Source organism: Myotis yumanensis, unplaced genomic scaffold (assembly GCF_028538775.1).
Source record: "Myotis yumanensis isolate MYYU_CA2020_CCGP unplaced genomic scaffold, mMyoYum1.0.hap1 SCAF_2, whole genome shotgun sequence".
Lineage (NCBI taxonomy): Eukaryota > Metazoa > Chordata > Mammalia > Chiroptera > Vespertilionidae > Myotis > Myotis yumanensis.
In genome coordinates, this window is record NW_027223753.1 from 185,193,824 (window position 1) to 185,214,213 (window position 20,390).

At 42.1% G+C, this 20,390-nt stretch overlaps 1 protein-coding gene across 3 annotated transcripts in view; it reads right to left on the reverse strand.

Moving 5' to 3' along the window:
- FNDC3B (fibronectin type III domain containing 3B) overlaps positions 1-10,960 on the reverse strand; it is a 334,918-nt gene extending 323,958 nt beyond the window's left edge. For all 3 annotated transcript variants that reach the window (XM_070406793.1, XM_070406792.1, XM_070406791.1), the window contains exon 1: positions 10,798-10,960. The gene's annotated coding sequence lies outside the window, so the exon portion shown is untranslated. The remainder of the gene's footprint in view (positions 1-10,797) is intronic.
- Between the last annotated feature and the right edge of the window lie 9,430 nt (positions 10,961-20,390).

A 20,390-nucleotide genomic window follows, 5' to 3' on the forward strand; every position in this document is an offset into this window, starting at 1 on the left:
ACTAAGTCTAAATGGCACATTCAACCTAGGAACTCATCCATCTATCCATCCACCCACCGCAGGAATTCACCATGAAAGATGCTAAGTTAAATCAGCAATCATCTCTGCTCAAAATGAGGGTGCCAAAGAGACAACCAGACAACACTGAAAAAGACTAGTGTTCTGAAAAGTATAAAGTGCAAGAATTTAAAGAACAAGATAAATTACCTAAATGATGATTATAGAACATAATGAGGATATGCAAAATAGAATGTGACACTTCTTTTGAGTAGGCCAAAAAATCAGTGAAGACTGCTGTCAACGTGTTATAATTCTCCATATCTCTACTAGAGATAAAGAGACCGTGACTCAGTAACTTTTGATATCAGTTGCTAATGATTCTACCTCTAGAGTAATTAGACCACAAAAATGACTCACTATGGTGTGAAAGCCATTTACATACACAGCAAAGATAATATACCCATATGGAAAGCAAAGCAGGCATACACACTAGCATCATACTCTTGCAACTTCCTACTGTTTTCTAGGAATTCAGGAATTAATAAACTATTATGGGTGACAAATACTGCATAGTGCTCAGTATGTGTTTTTTCCCGTAACTGGTTATTTGTATGTATACTTAAATTTTTTCATTTGAATTTTTGTCTATTGTCAGTATTCCTAACATGCACTTTACAACTGATGTTTAAGCTTTATATCCAATTACTTTAAAATCCTGCCCCATCTTTTCTTAAGTGATCTACCCAAACTCAACATCAATATCTCAAAAACAAAACTAAACAAAAACTCCAGAAAGCAGTATAAAACAGAATACTGCAGTACATGCTTCTTTCTTTCACTCTATGCCCTTCCAGTTTGTTTTAAGGAAGAAGAATGCTAACACAATGCATTTCCGACACGAGTACTAGCTGAGATGACTTAGACTATTTCTCTAAGTAACAATTAAAGTTTTTCCTCAAGTACTGAAAATGACAAAATTTAATGTTTAAAGGTTAGAAAATATAACAGCTCTAATTGTACTCCCTGGTTTTTAAATAACTCCGTGAAATTCAGGATAGATTATGTTTATCTGCATGTGCTTTAATGATCTGTGGATAAAATTATGTGATTCATCTAAATATTAAAATGTCTTTTTGTTTCCCTCCAGAGACCTACTTCTTTTAGATAGTCTCCTCTTAAATTTAAATCAGTTAGTAAAATAAAGAAACTCTGATCTCCAAAAATGGCCTAGGGGAAATCTCCCTTTACACTGCAATAGGAGATGGGGGGTGGAAAAAAAAGCTATCTAGACACTGGCATGAAGTAAACGAAGGAGGTGCAAACAGAGGCAAACAGATCATGTGGAATAAATCTCCTTTAATATTTTTTCATTTATTTATTGTGGTACAATATACATAACCAAACATTTACCATTTTAACAATTTTTAAGTGTGCAATTCAATGGCATTAAGTGTATTCACAATGTTGTGCAAACATCACCACTATCCATTTCCAGAACGTTTTCATCATCCCACACAGAAACACTGCACCCATTAAGCAGTAATTTCTATTCCCCGTACCCCTGGTAATCTCTATTCTACTTTCTGCCTCTATGAACTTACCTATTCTAAGTACCTCATATAAGTGGGAACATTACAGTATTTATCCTTCTGCGTCTGGCTCATTTCACTTAGATAATATTTTCAAGAATCATCCACGTTGTGGCATGTGTCATCATTTTATTCCTTTTTATAATTGAATAATATTCCAGTGTGTGTATATATAATACACTTTGTTTATCCATTTATCTGTGAATAGACACTTGGGTTGTTTCCACCTCTTGGATATTCTAAATAATGCTGCTATAGGCACTGGTGGACAAGTATTTGAGTCCCTGCTTTCAATTATTTTGGGTATAAACTTAGAAATGGAATTGCTAGGGAATTCTATGTTTAACATTTTGAGGAACAGCAAAACTGTTTTCACAATAGCTGTACCTTTTTACATTCCCAACACCAATACACTAGGGTTCCAATTCAATATACTTTTTAAAAAAATGTATTTTATTGATTTTTTACAGAGAGGAAGGGAGATAGTTAGAAACATCGATGAGAGAGAAACATCGATCAGCTGCCTCCTGCACACCCCCTACTGGGGATGTGCCTGCAACCAAGGTACATGCCCTTGACCAGAATCGAACCGGGGACCCTCCAGTCCGCAGGCCGACGCTCTATCCACCGAGCCAAACCGGCCAGGGCTCAATATACTTTTAAGTATTTTCTGATTTATTAATGAAGAATGTTTACCTCCATTACTCTAAATCAGAGTTATTTTTCCTAAGAAAAACCACAACAGAGATATCAGAAACAGCAATATCTAAGGACTTTTAGTATTTTGTTCTTAAATAATATAAACCATAAAAGTTATAGAACATGTTGAAAAAGTACTTTAAAATACAAGAGAAGAGGGAGCATATCCTAAAAATATATTAAGTATCCTACCCATACAATTTGCACGTAAAACCTAGTCAATCTAACCCCTGAAAAGTCACATGCTAGAAAACTTCATGTCTGAGTAATTGGATGTAAATATCCTGAGATATTTTTAAAGAAATTTACTCTTCTGTCAGTTCACACAATACCTGGAGCTACCCTGCCCAGGAAGGCCTCCCTTTAGTAAAAGTGGAGGAGGAGATAGCCTAATGAGCTTATCTAACTACTACTCACAGACTTTCCACAACTTGGCCCAAACCCTGAGGCAGGAAAGAGACAGAGGTTCTTAAATCTTTAACACCTGCTCTCACCAATTTGCCTTTAAGTGCTTACAGGTGACAAAAGAAATTAACAAACTGTCCAAAAATGTCAACAGAAAACCTCCCAAACAATCCATAAGCATAGATGAAGTCTATTGGCGGGGATGGGGTGAAATGGAGAAGGTGGATATTCGCTTGTGGTTATTTATTTTGCATACAAAAATATAGAACTTTTGCTGGTAAACTGTTCCTAGTTTATGTGATGACATTGAGTAATTCAACATTTACTTCATGGTGGTCAAACGACTTCCAAGGGCCCTGCATCTCTATAAAAAGTCCAGCAGTAGAACTAGCTTCAACCCATACTGCAGTTTTACACAGCTTTTAAGTCAATTGATTTTTTCCAAAGTGGTTTATTCTCATTAGGTAACTACCCCCCATGTGATCTATTTAAACTTCTGTTACAGTAAAACCTTTTCATATAGAATAGGAAGCCAAACTGCTAGACTTGCCTGGATTAATTGCAAATCCCTAATTAGTTATATCCAGAACAATGGAGTTATTTTTAAGAGACCCCTCCCTCTTTCACCAGCTGTGGAGAATCTGAGTCCCTTAAGAATAAATTAAATCATGTTATTTCCTGGGATTTTAGAATCTTCAATTATTTCTCAAACATGCTGCATTTGCCCGTGTATAAAGACAATTTTCTAGATAATAATTTCAACAGACCTGTTTATAATTTTATAATACTGTGAGTTAGTATTATATCAACTTAGTTTTAATTTTTCTGATTGGTTGCCTTTATTAAAATCTTTATCTCCCAGAGTCAAAACAGGAATGTATCAGAAGCCTTAACTTCTAATATAAATACAGTAGGGGTTTTTATGTTTTTACTGTTTTCAGAGAGAGAAAGGGAGAGGGAGAGAGATATAGAAACATCAGTGATGAGAGAGAATCATCAATCCAGCTGCCTCTTGCAAGCCCTCTACTGGGGATAGAGCCCACAACCTGGGCATGTGCCCTGACCAGGAATTGAACCATGACCTCCTGGTTCATAGGAGCCACACAGGCTGGGCAACATTTTAGTTTTTAACATAGCCTGTAGGTGCTTCAATTTTAACATTCCTCAAATTTCAGAAAGGAGCAAAGAATTAAAGTTGCCACCATCCTGCCCTAGGAGTTGGTGGTAGACCGTTCTCTACACAACATTCCAAAAAATATGAGCAAAGTACCTCTGTAAGTAAGCAAAAATGCTTTCCATTTGCCAAAAAATAAAGTCAGAACATAATAGAATATTCCATTAATGAAGAACCTAGTCTTGAACTTAACAAATGTCTTCTGAGTCAATAAACAAATGAAGTAAAATTACATTTTAAACTCAAATATAATAATTTAATACAAGGAACATTTTAAACACTGATACTTACATAATCTCAATGCTAACTTTGGCTCAACATCATCTGACTAAAATCTTCTCCCTCAAGTTTTTTAAATACTAACAAGCAATTGTAATATTATAGAAACAAAACATAATAGAAGCTAATGCCTAAATTGACTTGAATATTGGCCAAGGGAATCTCAAAGGTATGGAAATTACAATCCAAGAGTTACAGAATGCTAAACTTGCATATTTCAACTAGGAACAAAAAAGAGAAAAAGACTCAAGGACTGATCCAATATTATCATTTACTAGAGGCCCGGTGCATGAGATTCCTGCACTGGGGGAGTCCCTCAGACCAGCCTGTGCCCTCTCACAGTCTGGGACCCCTCAAGGGATGTCTGCCTGAGCCAGCAGTCAGACATCCCTCTCGCAGTCCGGGGCTCTCACAGTCTGGGACCCCTCACTCCTTACTGCCCACCTGCAGCAGAGGTGGGAGAGGCTCCCACCACCACCTCTGCACTCGCCAGCCCATGAGCCAGTCTTCTGGCTGAGCAGCAGCGCTCCTGAGTTGAGTGTCTGCCCCCTGGTGGTCAGTGCATGTCATAGAGTAGGTCATTCCTGTTCCGTCGATTTGCATATTATGCTTTTATTATATAGGAAGGACTTCTCCAATTTTAAATTGAGAAATAATCCTACCTGCAATGGCTAATCACAATCTAACTGGATTTATTATACCTAGTGGTTTAAAAACCTACCTACCACCTGTCCCCACCCCATACCACATACCTTTGGTCACCAAAGGCTGATCCTTACTTAACATTAAACCTGCACCATAAACAGCTCCCATCTGGATAAGCTTATGACTATGGACTGACCTCTCATTGGCTGTACCGTGCAATGAGCTCAGGTACCAACCATCAAGTCAACCCTCCCACATAAGTCTGTGTTTGGCTTCTAGAGAAGCCTGCCTCTGTCTAGATACAATGATTCAAGCATTCTCTGCCTTTTTATTTATTTTATTTTATTTAAATATGTTTTTATTGATTTCAGAAAGAGGAAGGGAAAGGGAGAGAGAAACATCAATGATGAGAAAGAATCACTGATAGATCGGCTGCCTCCTGCATGCCCCCTACTGGGGATGGAGCCCACAACCCAGGCATGTGCCATGGCCAGGAATTGAACTGTGACCTCCTGGTTCAGAGGTTGATGCTCAACCAGCCGGGCCATTCTCTGCCTTTTTAAAATATATAATACCATACTTATAGTTTAAGACAACATATATATATATATATGCTTATGAATATTGTCCTACATTCAAAGGCATTCAGAGTAAAGTGAAAAATAAAACTTCTCCTCAACCACCTAAGTACATTCCCAGCAGCTGTAAGAATGAGAATTAAGGTTTACTTGAAAAGAATGTCTTACCACAAAAATTCTCATTTCATGGATTAACCTCGTTAATGTAAAGAAAGGCAATTGTACTTTCTAAAGTGGAAACAGGTAGGTTGCAAAGATTTCCTACACTGAAAATGATTCTTTTCCCCCATTCCCAGCTATAATTATTGAAAGCTCAAATAACAGGCTAATATACAAGGACTAAAACCTATGCCTCTATCATTTAATATTGGCATTTCCTCTAAGACACTTGTACTTTTTCCCCTTCACCTCAAAAATGACCCGAGTCAAGCAGGCCGTCCTGTCCACTTCAGCAATGCTAGCCAGCTACAAGCTACATCTAAAGAAAAAAATTCCCCAAACAGTGAAGCTGGGACATTTTATGTACAACACAACTTTGGAGAGGTCACCAATCAACTATTCCATTAGGAGTGGAGAGAAAATGAAACATAGCAATCTAAAACTTGAAGCTTTATTTACTCATCACAAAGGGAGAAAAAAATGACTTTTCAAACTGTCCAAACACAATTTGGAGGTCTCTGAAAACACAAAGTAATACTGGGAACAGCTGTTTTAAACTTTGCAATATAATGAACTATGGAGTTTGTGTAAGGCTTTACCAAACACTTTTCAATACACCGACTCATTAATCCATTGTGACAACCATCTGAGAAATTGTATGCAAGATGTTTTCTCCTTACATTAAAATAAGGAAACCCAGACTAAGAGTGGTTCAGAAGTTGATCAAGGACACACAGCTAAAAAGTAATGGCTGACAGAGTAGATAGTCTGATTTCCAACTGATGCTCAGATGTGGCCCTCACGAGAAGTATGATTATGATTTCTAATCTTTGCCCATCACTTCAACATCTTTATCTTTTAAGATTTACTATCTCTCATTTGTATTAAGCACATTGATGTCCTACAAATGGAACACTACATCATGAGTTAAATCAAGTTTCCTATATTTCTCACACTCATGAGAACACTATAATCCTATTTATAACTTGTTTCTCTCATCCTCGTTCCTCGCAAATAACCATGCTCCCTATGGTCAGCAATGGGTACGAACAGGCTGTTTCAGCTATCTGAACAGTCTTGTTGATGGATGCCTTCCTTTATCTATAGTTAAATTTATAAATTTCAAAGAGCTGGAACCACACAATTCACATGACACTAAAACACAGAACATTGGAAGCGATTTACTAGTGCAGATCCTCAGGAGCATAATACTAGGGTCAGGCTTATGAAATGCAATTATCCCTTGGCAGTATGATAACTATGGAAGGGATAGCAGATCCAGGTACATTTACATTGAAACTGGAAGTTACTGCTTTAAAAATCCTATAAAAAATATTAATCACTTGTCTTTTCTTGAAAGTAGTAGCAAAAAAAAAAAAAAAGAGAGAAAGAAAGAAAGAGAGGGAGGGAGGGAGGGGGGGGAGGGAGGGAGGGAAAGAAAAAGGTACTGGGTTATTGGATATTTATGGAATCCAGATAAATGAATGCCTACTTTAACCGTGGCTGGAATTTTCACTATTTCTCACAAAATTAGGAAGTTGTTGAAAATCTTTTTCCCAAATGAATTCTAAAATGCATTAGATGTAAATTAAATCCTCTAATCAGAAAACTATTTGACCATTTGCCACCAAAAGAATCTCTCTTGCTGTTTGTTTTAATCTTAAGCATATTCTTCCCAATTCGTAGGCTAATGTAGTGTTTTATATTTGGATTTTAGACCTTGATAGCAAAGCAATGATTTTAATCTTTCATTCTGCAGCTACATAACAAAAATTGAATGATGGTTTGGCTATATTATTTATCTGACACTTATGAAGTCATTTGAAAAGAACTGCCAAATGAACAAGTAAACATGGGTATTAGGGGTCTTTTTTTTTCAACTCCCGATTAGTGATTTTTCATATTGCCTCCTATTTCTACTCCTTTATTACACTAATATAACCAACAAGCTGACTGCGTTTTCAGCAATTCCTATAAATAATCATTTCAACCAAACAAGAAAATGTCACTTAAAGTTTCTGTCCATCAGTTTTCACTCTGACATGCAAAAATTTAAAGTAACAACAAATAATGGGCTTATTTGGTCCACTCAAAGTGTGAAAGCAAAACTGAGTTACAGGTGATTTAGCACTGAAATATCATTTAAGAGCTGAATCTAAGCATCTCCTACTGCTGTGGAAAAAAGAAAACTGAACTAGGTGATCTAAAAAGCAATAGGACCCAGTTAACTGTGAATGTTTGGGAGTCAAAAGATTCTATAAGGCTCTCTCCAGTATAGTAACGACTAGTCACAAGTAGCAGTTTAACATAATTAAAAGTAAATAATTTCAAATGCAGTTCCTCAGTCCCCACTAGCCACATTCCAACGCCCAGCAGCTTCATGTGCCATATTGGATAGCACAGATACAGAACCATTTCCATCACCGAAGAAAATTCTATTATGCCATTGGTAGCTATGTGATCTTATGCAAGTTATTTAATTTCTATGAAACTCAATGCTTTTGTCTATAAAATGTCCATAACATCATCTAAAGGGAAAGACTTATTAGAAGTTTAATGAGATAGCACTTAAAGCACAACGCACAGTGCTCAGTACACATTAGATATCCAAGAAAGAGTAGCTATTATTACAATCCTTTCTTGGGCTTTAATATGGTAACCCTGAGCAAGTCACTTCCCCTTCCCTGGCCTTCATTTTCCTAAAACTGAAAACTCTGGGGAAGTTCTTCCGGTTAACTTCTAAGGATGCTATCAAATTCCACCAGGTTAAATGAAGTGTTAAGCAAAAGGGGCCAAAACTCCTACAGAGGAAACTACCACCTAGGTTTCCTAGAGCTTCCTAACTGATCCCAAGCATTCTTCCCAAAACCCCAGAAGACTGGCTCTGCAATATAGCCACGGTCTGGTGTGAGCTATTTATAAAGTCTGTCTTAAAAGGTTACCGGAATATCTTTCTGAAATTGTATATACTGTAATTAGAAGCTACAACCCCCTATTCCATGATGATATCTTGCCGTTTTAACCTCTCTTTTAAATGAACACTATCTTTACAGATGAATTTTTTTTCTCTTAAAAGCATTTAAACCAACACACTTTTTCAAAGCACATACAAGTTTAAGTACAAGTTTTAATAACTTTTTTAAACCAGCTATGCCTCATGCATAGCCAGCTTGTGGGTGACCCTCGTGCCTAAACAAAGTGGGAATTATAACAGCCCCATGGGTGATGGTCTTGCAGGGACAGAAACATGCCCACAGCTTTTACCCTTACTAACAGCTGCTCCCAGGGAGCCAGGAAATTCGCCGACTACTAGGTCCACAGAGCCAGCTTCCAAAGAGGGGGAAACCACGGACCCCCACTCAAGGCACAAAACCAGGGTCGCAGGCCGCTATGGCTGCAGACCTCTTCCCCCCCCTGCGTTGTCGGGCCTGAGCTTAAAAGTGACGAGCATCTCAGGCAGCAGACATCAGAACCGAGGCGGTGTATTTTTGCCCAAGGCTGGAGGCCTCAAAAATAAGTGTTATTCCAGAGCAGATTCCTTTTCTTCCGGGTCTGTCTGCTCCCTCTGACTCTCTGCCCATAACCACCACCGTGCCTCCCACCTTTCTCCACACTTTAAAAACAGAGAAAAAGAAGGGGGGAAAAAAAGTGGCTTATTCCCTCTCCTCTTGCTTTCCCTAGCAGGGCCTGGAAACTGGGGAAATTGGGATCAAATTAACTGCACATTAAAAAATAAACAGACAAGCCATCGGGGGATGCCCACCCAACAAAAGACGGCTCCCGTTCCAAAAAAAAAGTGCTTGAGCCTGGGTGGAAGAAGGGGAGGGAGGCGAGAAACCAACAAGGATGGAGAGATAGATGTGTGGATTTAGGGCCCCAGGGCCGGCCCATCCTGGCCAAAGTCCAAGTTTTGTTTCAAGAAAAATGCTGGGCTGAAGAGAAAAGAAAGAGTTGTAACTTTTAAGGAAGTCCGCAAAAGGCACCGGCCGGGATAAAACGCCGCTGCTCGCCCCCGTCGGGGATGGCAGGGCAGGCGACTCCAAAGCCCCAGCTCCAGCTGCGCGCCCCGGAGGAGGGCGCCCGGCCCCCGGCGCGGCGGGCGGCCCTGCCCCGTCTCCCGGGACACCGGTCCGGGGGCTCGGGCTCCCGCGGCGCGCCGGGACCTGACCTTCGTTAAAGTTCGCCGACACCGCCCGCGGCCCCCAACGCCGCCCCGAGTGACAGGCCCCCCGCACGCCGCCGCGCCCCCGCCCCGCCGCCGGCCCCCGACGGCCCGCGCGGCCCCTCCCGGCCGCCTTGGGGTGCGGATGCCTCCCGCCCGCCCCCTCCCCACCGGGCGCCCCTCGGGGTGACCGACTGACCGGAGCTGCGCTGGCCCACACACCGGGTCGCCCGCTCCTTCCCGCCGCGCCCCGCTCCCCCGCCCGCGCTGGCAGCCGCCTGGCTCGCCGAGTCCCGCCGAGGCCGCGGTTCCCGCCCCCAGCCCGGGGGGAGTCCGGGGGAGCAGGACAGGAGGGAGGACGTGGCGCGCCCGGAGGTGGCCAGCTGCGGGGCGGGGAGTGTCCCGGAGAGGCCGGGCCGGGGGGCGGGGGGCCGGCGCGGGCTCGGGACCCTCCCCGCCCGCCCGCAGCCGCGGGTCCCAGGCCCCCGCCCGCCCCCGCCCCCGCCCGGCGCGGAGAGGCGGGCCGCCCCTTGGAGCCCAGTTCGCACGCCCGCCCCCCTCCCTCCACCATATGGAAATCTACAGCCTCGGAAAGTGACACGTCGAAGATTCCTCGGGCTCCCCGCCGCCCTCCCCCTCCCTCCCGGCCGCGTTCCTGCCGCGGAGATTCCGGGAGGGGGAGCGGATTCCTCGGACAAAATCTGCCGGGAGGCTGGGCGGGGGGGCGCGCGGGGAGGGAGAGCCCGGAGCCACTGCCCAGATTTGTGTGTGTGTGTGTGTGTGTTTCTTTTCATCAAGAAGAACCTACCCGTTTCTTTCCCCGCTCCAAGCCCCGGCCAGCGGAGGGGACGGGCGGGAACCAGACGCGGCCCCTAGCGGAGGCCGACCCTCCCCCGACCCCGAGCTCCCGGGGTGTCCGGGCGAGCGCGGGGCGCCCCGCACCGTGGCGCCAAGTTTGCCCCGGGAAGCCCGGCGCGCCCCGAGCGCGCCCGGACGGGAACGCACTTTGGCGGACCCGGCGTCCGGCGGGGCTTTCCAGCGCGCGGGGACCGGCGGCCGGGTGCGGGGTGCGGGTCCCCTCCAGCCTCCCGCGCCCGCACGCCTTACCTTCCCTCGGGCTGAAAAGCGGGGCTCCGGGCGCGCCAGACACCGCTTCGCCCGCGCCTTCCCAGCCGGCAGCCCCGAGGATCGCCGCCGCCCCCTTCTCCGCTCCCGCCGCCGCCGCCGCTCTCCTCCTCCTCCGCCTCCGCCTCCTGCTCCGGCCGCCGCCGCCGCCGCTCCAATAACTACCAGGAGGGTTTGAGGAGGGATTCCGCCATGTCAAATGATGTCGGGACCACATGGGGGGGCGGGCCCCGCCCACGACCGTAAACTCCCGAGTAGAGCCGCCCCACGATCTCAGAGGCGCTGGACCGTGGGAGCCTCCAATCTTTGACACCTGGGTCTGCGTGGAGAGCCAAAAACTCACTTGGGTTCAGCCGGACGAAAGAAGTCAGAGGCTTAGGGGAACGAGCAACCCCTTCAAGGTGAGGGCTGCACGTTCTGCAAAAAAAATCGCCCAATACCAATACGAAGGTAGTGTTGGCTGAGTAATAATTGGAGCTAAGACTCTAGTAGTATGACATTTTTACACATATATTAATTTTTTTTAAATCCCGACAAAAATCCTGTGAGCTATTAGGTCACTCCCTTCTCTATTTCCCGCAGCACTTTCTTCACAGGCTAACAGAGCGTAAACAGATTTCATTATATCACGGTTAAAATGCTTATTTCCTCTTTTCAGGAACCAGTGTGCGCTCACAGGGCAGACACTGTTCCTTACTCATATCTGTATTTCTGTATTATCAAACATAGCATAATGCATAGGCCACAACAGGACTCATTGGAAAACTATCAGGTTTATATTAATTAAATCAAATATAATGTATCCTGTTGTACAGTCTCAAAAGGCTTCATCGACTGCATCCCGTTTCACCGCTCAAATTTTCCAGGTAATCAGACAAAAGTCCGAAAGAGGCCCCTTTCCTCCCCTTACCTCCTCATGTCTATCTGGATCATTACATTCAGCCTCAACTATTCAGCTACAAAGCAGCACTCAGTACCAGAGGTAATGTATTACTTTCATTGACCCCCCCCCCCAAAAAATAATGATTTATCAGATAAAATTATAATGCATAGTACCATATTAAAGCCCAAAGAACATAAAAGAATATGGAGAAATAGTTCTTTTCCTTGTGGAATTTGCAATTCTTTTTTGGAGATGTGAAAGAATATGACGAATCCAGGTAAGTGATGCCCTCCCTCCTAAATGACTTCTTTTTCTAAATGATCCCAAAGGGGCCATTTAGAAGCCATCTTTCTAAAACAGGGTTCCAAGCCTAAGTCATAGTCTTGCCTAAGAAAGAAGAAAAAAAAAAGCAGCGGTGGTTCCCCAACTCCTGAGCCGTGTCCCCGCCCCCAGCTGAATTGGTGTGACTTTCAAGCACACCTCTGTCCCTTTGTACATGGTTTCACTCTGCCAGAAGCATATTTATTCCTCTACCCTACTTTAAGATCATTTATTCATCTTTGAGCTCCAACTAAAATCACTTCCTTCCCTGTCTCATAGCTTTTTCCCCCCACAACCCCACAATAATTGATTTTAGTCCTCACATGTTCTGAAGTTATTGTTTATTTCTTCCATTTGACTGGGTCTTGTCCATTTTTATATCAACCTAGCATTGTGCTTTGAATATAGTACCCCAATATAAATGTTTGTTGAATAAATTCATTGTAAAGTATGTGGAAGTATCTAAATGACAAGATAAATTGGGCAAACTTTAGAGAATGGAAGGTTGAATTCAAGTGTTGAATGATAGGCTTGGCAAAGGAGATAAAAACATGCCTTAAAAATTTAAATTTTAAATGTACATATACATTTTATCAGTGTTTCATTTGTCTTCTTAACCTACCACCTAACACCAGCTTTGGCACAAAATAAAAACCCATTATAGATGTTTGCAAAATGAGAGGAAATATGGTATAATAGAAAGAACATGGATATTATAATCAGACAAAAGCCAGTGATGTTGAGCAAGTGCTGGGGTCCAGCCCCAGCAGGTCCAGGGATCCCCAAAGGTGTGGACGGAGTCGGCGAAGAAGGAATGACACGGAGGCAGCGTTCAGGTGATCATCATAGCCAGGTTCTTCAGGTTCTCCAGCCAGGTTCAATCCAGGTTCTCCCACCAAGTTCTGTCTAGGTTCTCCAGCCAAGTTCTGTAGCCAGGTTCTGTCCAGGATCTTTTGCCATGTTCTCTCCCTAGGTTCTGTCTCTAGGTTCTGTGTCTAGGTTCTGTCTGTAGGTTCTGTGTCTAGGTTCTTCAGCCAGGTTCACTCGCTAGGTTCTGTGTTCTGTTGTCTTGTTACATCTGTATTTATACCAGCTGATTTTAATCCTATCAATTTCTATTCCAAAGGTTAGGGTGTTTCTTATCTCCATTCCAGTGAGTAAAGATTATGTAGCTTAAGTGTGATTGTTTGTAGTTAAAATGATTAACTACCCGCCTGGCACTTAGTGAAGAGGTTTTAACTCCTCCCTAACTTCAGGGAAAAATTCCTACCTAGGGAAACAACCTTTCTCGGAGAGGTGACCTTGGTTAAAACACATGGCGCTAAGGGGAGCAAACATATTAAGAACAGTATGCTATATACGCCAGGTCCCTTGAAACATATCTGTGCAGACGTTTCTTCTCTGCAGCAACTGTGTCAAGCAGCAAGGATGGACCGGCTCCCGGCAAACAAGTATTGAAGTTTTCTGAGCCTGGGTGTTCTTATTTATTAAATGCCAAAATTGCCTTTCTACTAAGGTTGTTGTGAGGATTAAAAACCTCCAGCACCTGATTCTCAATAAATAAATATTGGTTTCTTCTTGAGTGAATGAATGAATGATGTATTTCCTGGAGGGCAGTAATAGGATAGATAATACAGTGAGAAAACACAGGGTGGAATAGGGGAGTTACAGGGGCAGGTGTTAGAGAGGCATCAAGTGATTGAAATAGGTTTCAAGGTTGATTATTCTAGCAGCCAGATGTAGAACAAAGTGTGTCAGAGGGTCATGCTCTCTGAAACTCCTTGGGAAAAGAGAAGACTTGGACCAAAATGATTGTTCTGGAAATGGGAAGAGGAGCCTCAACCCAAGGCAATGAATATTATTATATTACTAGAGGCCCAGTGCACGAAATTTGTACACAGGGGGGGGGGGGAGTGAAGGGGAGGGGAGAGAGGGGGGTCTCTCAGCCCGGCCTGCACTCTCTCCAATCCGGGACCCCTGGGAGTATGTCCGACTGCCTCTCACAATCCAGGACCGCTGGTTCCTAACTCCTCTGCTTACCTGCCTGATCGCCCCTAACTCCTCTGCCTGCCTGCCTGATTGCCCCTAGCCACCTCTGCCTGCCTGATCACCCCTAACCACCTCTGCCTGCCTGCTTGATTGTCCCTAACTGCTCCCCTACCAGCCTGATCACCCCTAACTGCTCCCCTGCTGGCCTGATTGCCCCTAACCGCCTCTGCCTCGCCCCGGACCCAGGACCAAGGATTCCCTCCCTCTGGCTGACCGCAGGCACCCAGGATCCAAGCTGCGCCCAGGCCGGCTGCAGTAGCAGGGAACTGTGGGCAGGTAGCTTTGCCAGGTCCGCAGCCGCTGGCTCCCAGGACCGCAGGGTGGGCGGCTTGCCCCTCTCCTGGGCCACAGCCTGGCTATTTCCCATTCCTCTCCCCCCAGTGTTGAGTGTCTGAGCCATTACAGTATGATGGCGTGAGAGCGTGACAACCATTTGCATATTAGCTCTTTGTTTTATAGGATTATCTAGTTTTGACACCTCAAGTCACCTGCTAACCTAAGTCCCAAATTATTGATCCATAGTCATAACATATACTTTGTTTCAAAAGCAGTTTAGGATTTGCTCAAATACACAAATTAACACCAAAATGAAGATGCCTGAAAGTTAAGGCCTATAACAAAATATACAGACATCAAACCCTTTCATTGCCTATACCAGTGGTCGGCAAACTGTGGCTCGCAAGCCACATGCGGCTCTTTGGCCCCTTGAGTGTGACCACAAGGTTTCAATTGCACTCTTTGTGTGCGCCTGCACGTGGTATTTTGTGAAAGAGCCACACTCAAGGGGCCTCAGTTTGCCGACCACTGGCCTATACAATGTAAACTGAATTGTATATATATTTTTTAAAAAAAGATTTGAAGTCATACTTCTAGATCTCAAATAACTTGCATTAAACAACAACAAAATCCAACTTTAACACAATGGAAATCATAAATTTCTAAAGTAGCATTGAAAAGGTCTCAAACCATTAAACCTCTGAATACTTATATAAGTCTAAACATTTTCAATTTAAACCTCTTTCTCAAAGGTCACTGTGACTCGTGCTATGTAATATATAGAAGACCCAGCGAGGTTCTCAATCTCAGTATCCTTCCTCTGCCGATTGCTGGAGCTGCTAGATTCTCAAAGGCAGGCTCAGTCTTGCCTCTAATCTTGAAACCCAATCTTAACCTTAGATAGAGGGCATTAACTCTTTGCATCTACTTTTTGTTCCAAAGTCCTGAGCCAGATCTGATACGGCCTTCAAAATGAACATTGACAAAAATCCAATTAATCCTGTTTTGAAGAGTGCTCAGACTTTACTGGAGTACAAACTAGAGTAAAGGACAGCCATCTCAGTCAATAATATGATCTAAAAGCAACATTGCAACTTCAGTTAAACACATTTCTCCAGAACAATTCAACCACTCACTGCTGTAGTTTCACCTTTTTCCCCTATTGTTCAAAGCAAGACAACGGCAAATTGCATACGTGTTTAAGTCATTTTAAGCAAGAATATCTGTCCCACATTTATCAAAATATTCAGGTGGGAGGTGAATGACTGTCAGGGCTAATCAAATCACAGGGTTGGTATAGAATAAAGGTTTTCAGCCTGCTCTTCCCCCCAAAGCAGAACCTTTGCTCCCATGTCCATGGCTGCTAAACTCCCAGCCCCAGCCTGAACACCACCAGCAATAGGCAAAAAAGCATCTGGCCAAGACAACCTGTTCTCAGCAACTCTAAACCCAGTCTTCTGCAAGGCACCACCTTGCATTTTAACCCCACTGGTCCTGTTTTTGCCCTCTGGAGGCAGACAAAAGAACAACAGTCACCTTCCACATGACTCCCCTACCAATGAATTGACCAGACTTGTCATATGCTCCCTCAAGATTCTCTTTTCCTGAAAAAAGTCTCTCTTTTCCTGGGAAAAGTCTCTAACATGTTGAGTCTACATCTACTCACATGGCTTTCAGATCTCTCTCCATCCTTTTCTTCCACCACCTTTGGGCCTACTTATTCAACAATATTTCAGGTATGACCAGAATACAACCACACAGTGTAGTTAGTACCTCTTCCTGCTTCAATTTGGACAAAAGTCTTGAGTTATTACAGTTTGATATTGTACTCGTTTTTTATCAGCCTCCTCATCCTATTAATTCATGCTTCTTCCATGAAAAGTTGGGCATACATTAGGAATGCACTTGATTCCATTTTAACTGACTTTAATGTTTACTGGTTGAATATTTAATTTTATTAAATTTTATTTATAAGTTTCATTATCACATTTCACAGTCTACCTATAACTTTCTGGACATTGAGTCTATCATCAAACAACCGTTGCCAGCTTTGTGACTTTGGTAAGTATAACAAGCATGCTTTCCATATTGCCATCCAAGTCACTGATAAAACAATACAAGGCCAAGGACTACCACTAGCAATCTTTCTCCAATTGGAGGAAAATTTGAGGCAAAGTTATTTCAAAAGTTATAAATCTGTTCATCACCTGATTTTCCCTGGACCATACAACACTAAGGAAGCAGGTTGGGTCTGACTTTCTAGATACTCGTTGTTGCCACTCTTGCCGACTCTCATATCTGATACATTCCTATAGACATTTTTTTCTTCCTATAAGTCAAGACCTCAGTATTATATCTGGGTCTCTTCACAACACGTGTGCTAAAATAATGTCTTCCTAAAACAAATTTAAAATTGTCCTTGGATAAAAAGGCATACATGTGTGTGTACCAGGTGTATGTAGTGTAGTGTGTATGTGTGTGTGTGTGTGTGTGTGTGTTCTTCACAGAGAAATAAAGTAAAGAATGTCTTTAGCTCCAGCTACATACCTCAGATATAAACCATTTTAGTCAAGATTCTGAGACTTGACCAGAATCTGAGCAATGAATTGAAAAAAGATTCTGAGACTTGACCAGAATTCTGAGCAATGAATTGAAAAAAGAAAGTAAATTTAATACAGAGGCAATTGGGTCTATTCAGCTTCTGAAGGGTTCAATGTTATACTTGAAATTGTTTCTCATCTTTTGTGTAGTTACCACATTAGTTCCTGAAAGCATGCTTTTTGGTATTTCACATGTAATTTGTGAGTATCACTAGCCAGGGGGTTAAATTTTGATCACATTAACATTTCTCTGACTCTGGCAGCCATCATTATTGACTTCTCATTCCCCTGGTACTTTTCCCAGTTCTTTTTAGAGTTTAGGAGTAAGTTTTTTCAGCTTGCTTCAGTAACTTGTTAACCCAGGCAGAGCAGCTAATATGGCACCTTCATCTGTGCTGAGCCCACCCTGGCCACCTCATAAGGTCAGCACTACCTCAGACAGACTCATTTCTCCCTCTCTCTGGACAAACTGTTATATTGATCATCAAATAGAGAGTCTTTGTCTCCCAGTATCTCATGGTTTTTAAATCATACACTCTGTTTCCATGAATTTGGTTTTTTAGATTCCACATACAAGTGATATCATACAATATTTGTCTTTCCCTATCTGACTTATTTTACTTACTATCACATAATGCCCTTAAGGTCCATCCACATTGTCAAAAATGGTCAAATTTCCTTCTTTTCCATGGCTGAATAATATTCCATTGTGTGTGTGTCATACATTTCTGTATCCATTCACCTGTAGACAGCCACTTAGTTAGATTGTTTCCATATCTTGGCAATTGCGAATAATGTGAGTGCAAATATCTCTTTGAGATCTTGATTTTGTTTCTTTTGGATATATACCCAAAAGTGGGATTGCTGGATCATAAGGTAGTTCTATTTTTTATTTTTTGAGGACACTCAGTACTGTTTTCCACAGTGACTCTACCAATTTACATTCCCCCTAAGGGTTCTCTTTTCTCCATATCCTAGACAACACTCATCTCTCTCTTTCTTTTTTTATAATAGCCATTCTAACAGGTGTGAGGTGATATTTCTTTGAGCGGGGGCGGGCGGGGAGAAACATTTATCGTTTGCCTCCTGTACACACCCCAACCAGAGATCTAACTCACAACCTAGGTATGTGCACTGGGCGGGAATTGAACTGTTGACCTTCCATTGCACAGGATGACATTCCAACCAACTGAGCCACACCAGCCAGGGCTCATTATGGTTTTGATTTTCATTTCCCTGATGATTAGTGATATTGAGCACCTATTCATGTTCCTGTTCCCTATCTGTATGTATTCTTTGGAAAAATATCTATTCAGTTCCTGTACCCATTTTCCAATCAGATTATTTGGTTGTTGTTTTTTTTGTTTTTGTTTTTTGTTTTTTGCTATTGAGTTGTATGAGTTTCTTATACTTTTTGGATATTAATCCTAATAAATGAACCCTACCACCTCACTGGCTCTGATTTGGTTATGTGTCAATCCTCAAACCAATCATGGTGACGTGGGCAAAGGGGAACCAATCTGGGTCTACCTTAGAGCTCAGAGTAAAGTCAATCCCACAAAAACCAGTGGCAAACAACAGAGGAGGAAGCTTCTCAGATGAAATTTGGTGAAATATTCCCAGAAGCAGAGGAATGGATGTTAGGTAACTAGAGAGGATGGGGACAGTGTTCCAGTAATAGATAAGCAAAGGAAAGCTGTGAAGTGAGCATGATAGAGAGAATGTTAAAAAAAAAAAAAAAAAAAAAAAGGCATGCAATAAATCTTTTATTGTTACAATACAGGAACATTTTCCATGGGAAGAGCCAGGCTAAAGTTTTTTTCTGATTATTTTTGCTCTTTCTAAAGAGGACATATTTTGTTCTTAGACCAAAAAATGTGCTTCAGAACCACAGTCTCTCGGATCACAATCAATCCTCATCCTCAATTTACTGCAATCAGGCTCCTCTCAGCACTCCACGGAAATAAATGGTTCTGACTCCCAATCAAGGCCTCTCAGAGGTCGAGAGAGGTTCAAGCACAACAGCCATAGGCAAGGGGGAGCAGGAACTGTGGGTCACCCCCCTAAAAAACCTTCTCATCAAGTGGCAACATCCTTCGACGAAAGTTCTCCATAGAAGCAGCGTGAAAGGAAAGGCAGTGCATTCATTATTTTTACAATGGTGTTCAGATCATGACCAAATGATGAAAAGGGAGTCAGGATGGGGAACCTTTTAATGCAGTGATTCCCCCACTAGCTAATGAGTGGTGCAGCTCCAGACCCTTAGTTCAGACTTCTCTTCAAACTTGTACCATCTGATGGTGGAACCTAGCTAACTGTGGGAGTGTTTTCATCTGCTGAGGATTTGGATATACTAAAAAAAATAAATAAATAACAACACACGTTGCAAAAATCGTGGGATATTATATACACACTGAACACATTAATACTTTCATAGTCACAAACACACCTGTATTATGGGGTAATGAAAACCCCGCATTTACTGCACCCACCTGCAACCTGCTTCTCCAGGCTCTCCTGCCTTGACCTCAGTATCTAATGCTACAAGTTCTCCGACTTTTCTACCCTCCATAAACAAAAAACGATTGCCTTTCTATCATCTTGGTTTAAAGTCATTAGAAATGAAAATTAGTTGAATCTGTGTACCACTCTAAGGATTGTTAGCATTTATTCATTTGACATTGTGTATATTGTACTCAATTCAAATGTAAACTTTAAATTCAGTATTAAAAGTTACCTAACTAAGGGGAATACTGTTCATAATTATTAAGTATGATTTGTAGTAGTACCAAGACTTACTTATACATATATTTTCTTAACATTTTTATTAAATAGACCTTCAAAATTGTTAATTTTTTTCTGTATAATAGCACATCCTCAAAATAACACATACAAATAGAAGCATATAAAATGTAAAGTTTTTCTTATCTATGCCTGACCCAAACTGTCATGTCTTTTCCTCAAAAAGAGCCATATAGATTTTTTGTGTAAGGTTCCAGAAATTTTCTGTGGATGCAAAAATATATAATATGTAACTTATTTTTACACAAATGGGATCTCATTGTATTATGCTTATTCTTAGAATTAAACTTAATCAAACTTGCTAAACAATTCCAAAGCATTTTCCCCCCTCATATTTAAATCAATAAACTCATTTTCTTTGCTGATGTCGTACTCAAAGCCAAATCTATTTTTTTAAGACATTTGCACTACTTTGGTCTTTTCTATGTCTTATATGTCTATATTACTGTGTTGACCTTGTCTTTCATGATGTTTTGCAATGTACAAGTGAGAAGGGAATAGGATGAAGGGGGTCAATGGAAGGGAGGAGTGGGAATATCTGTAATACTTTCAACAATTAAGATTAAATAAAACAGAATCAGCATCACTACCCTCTTTAAAAAACAGAATAGTTGTTATTTTGCCTAAAGAATATGAAAAATTGA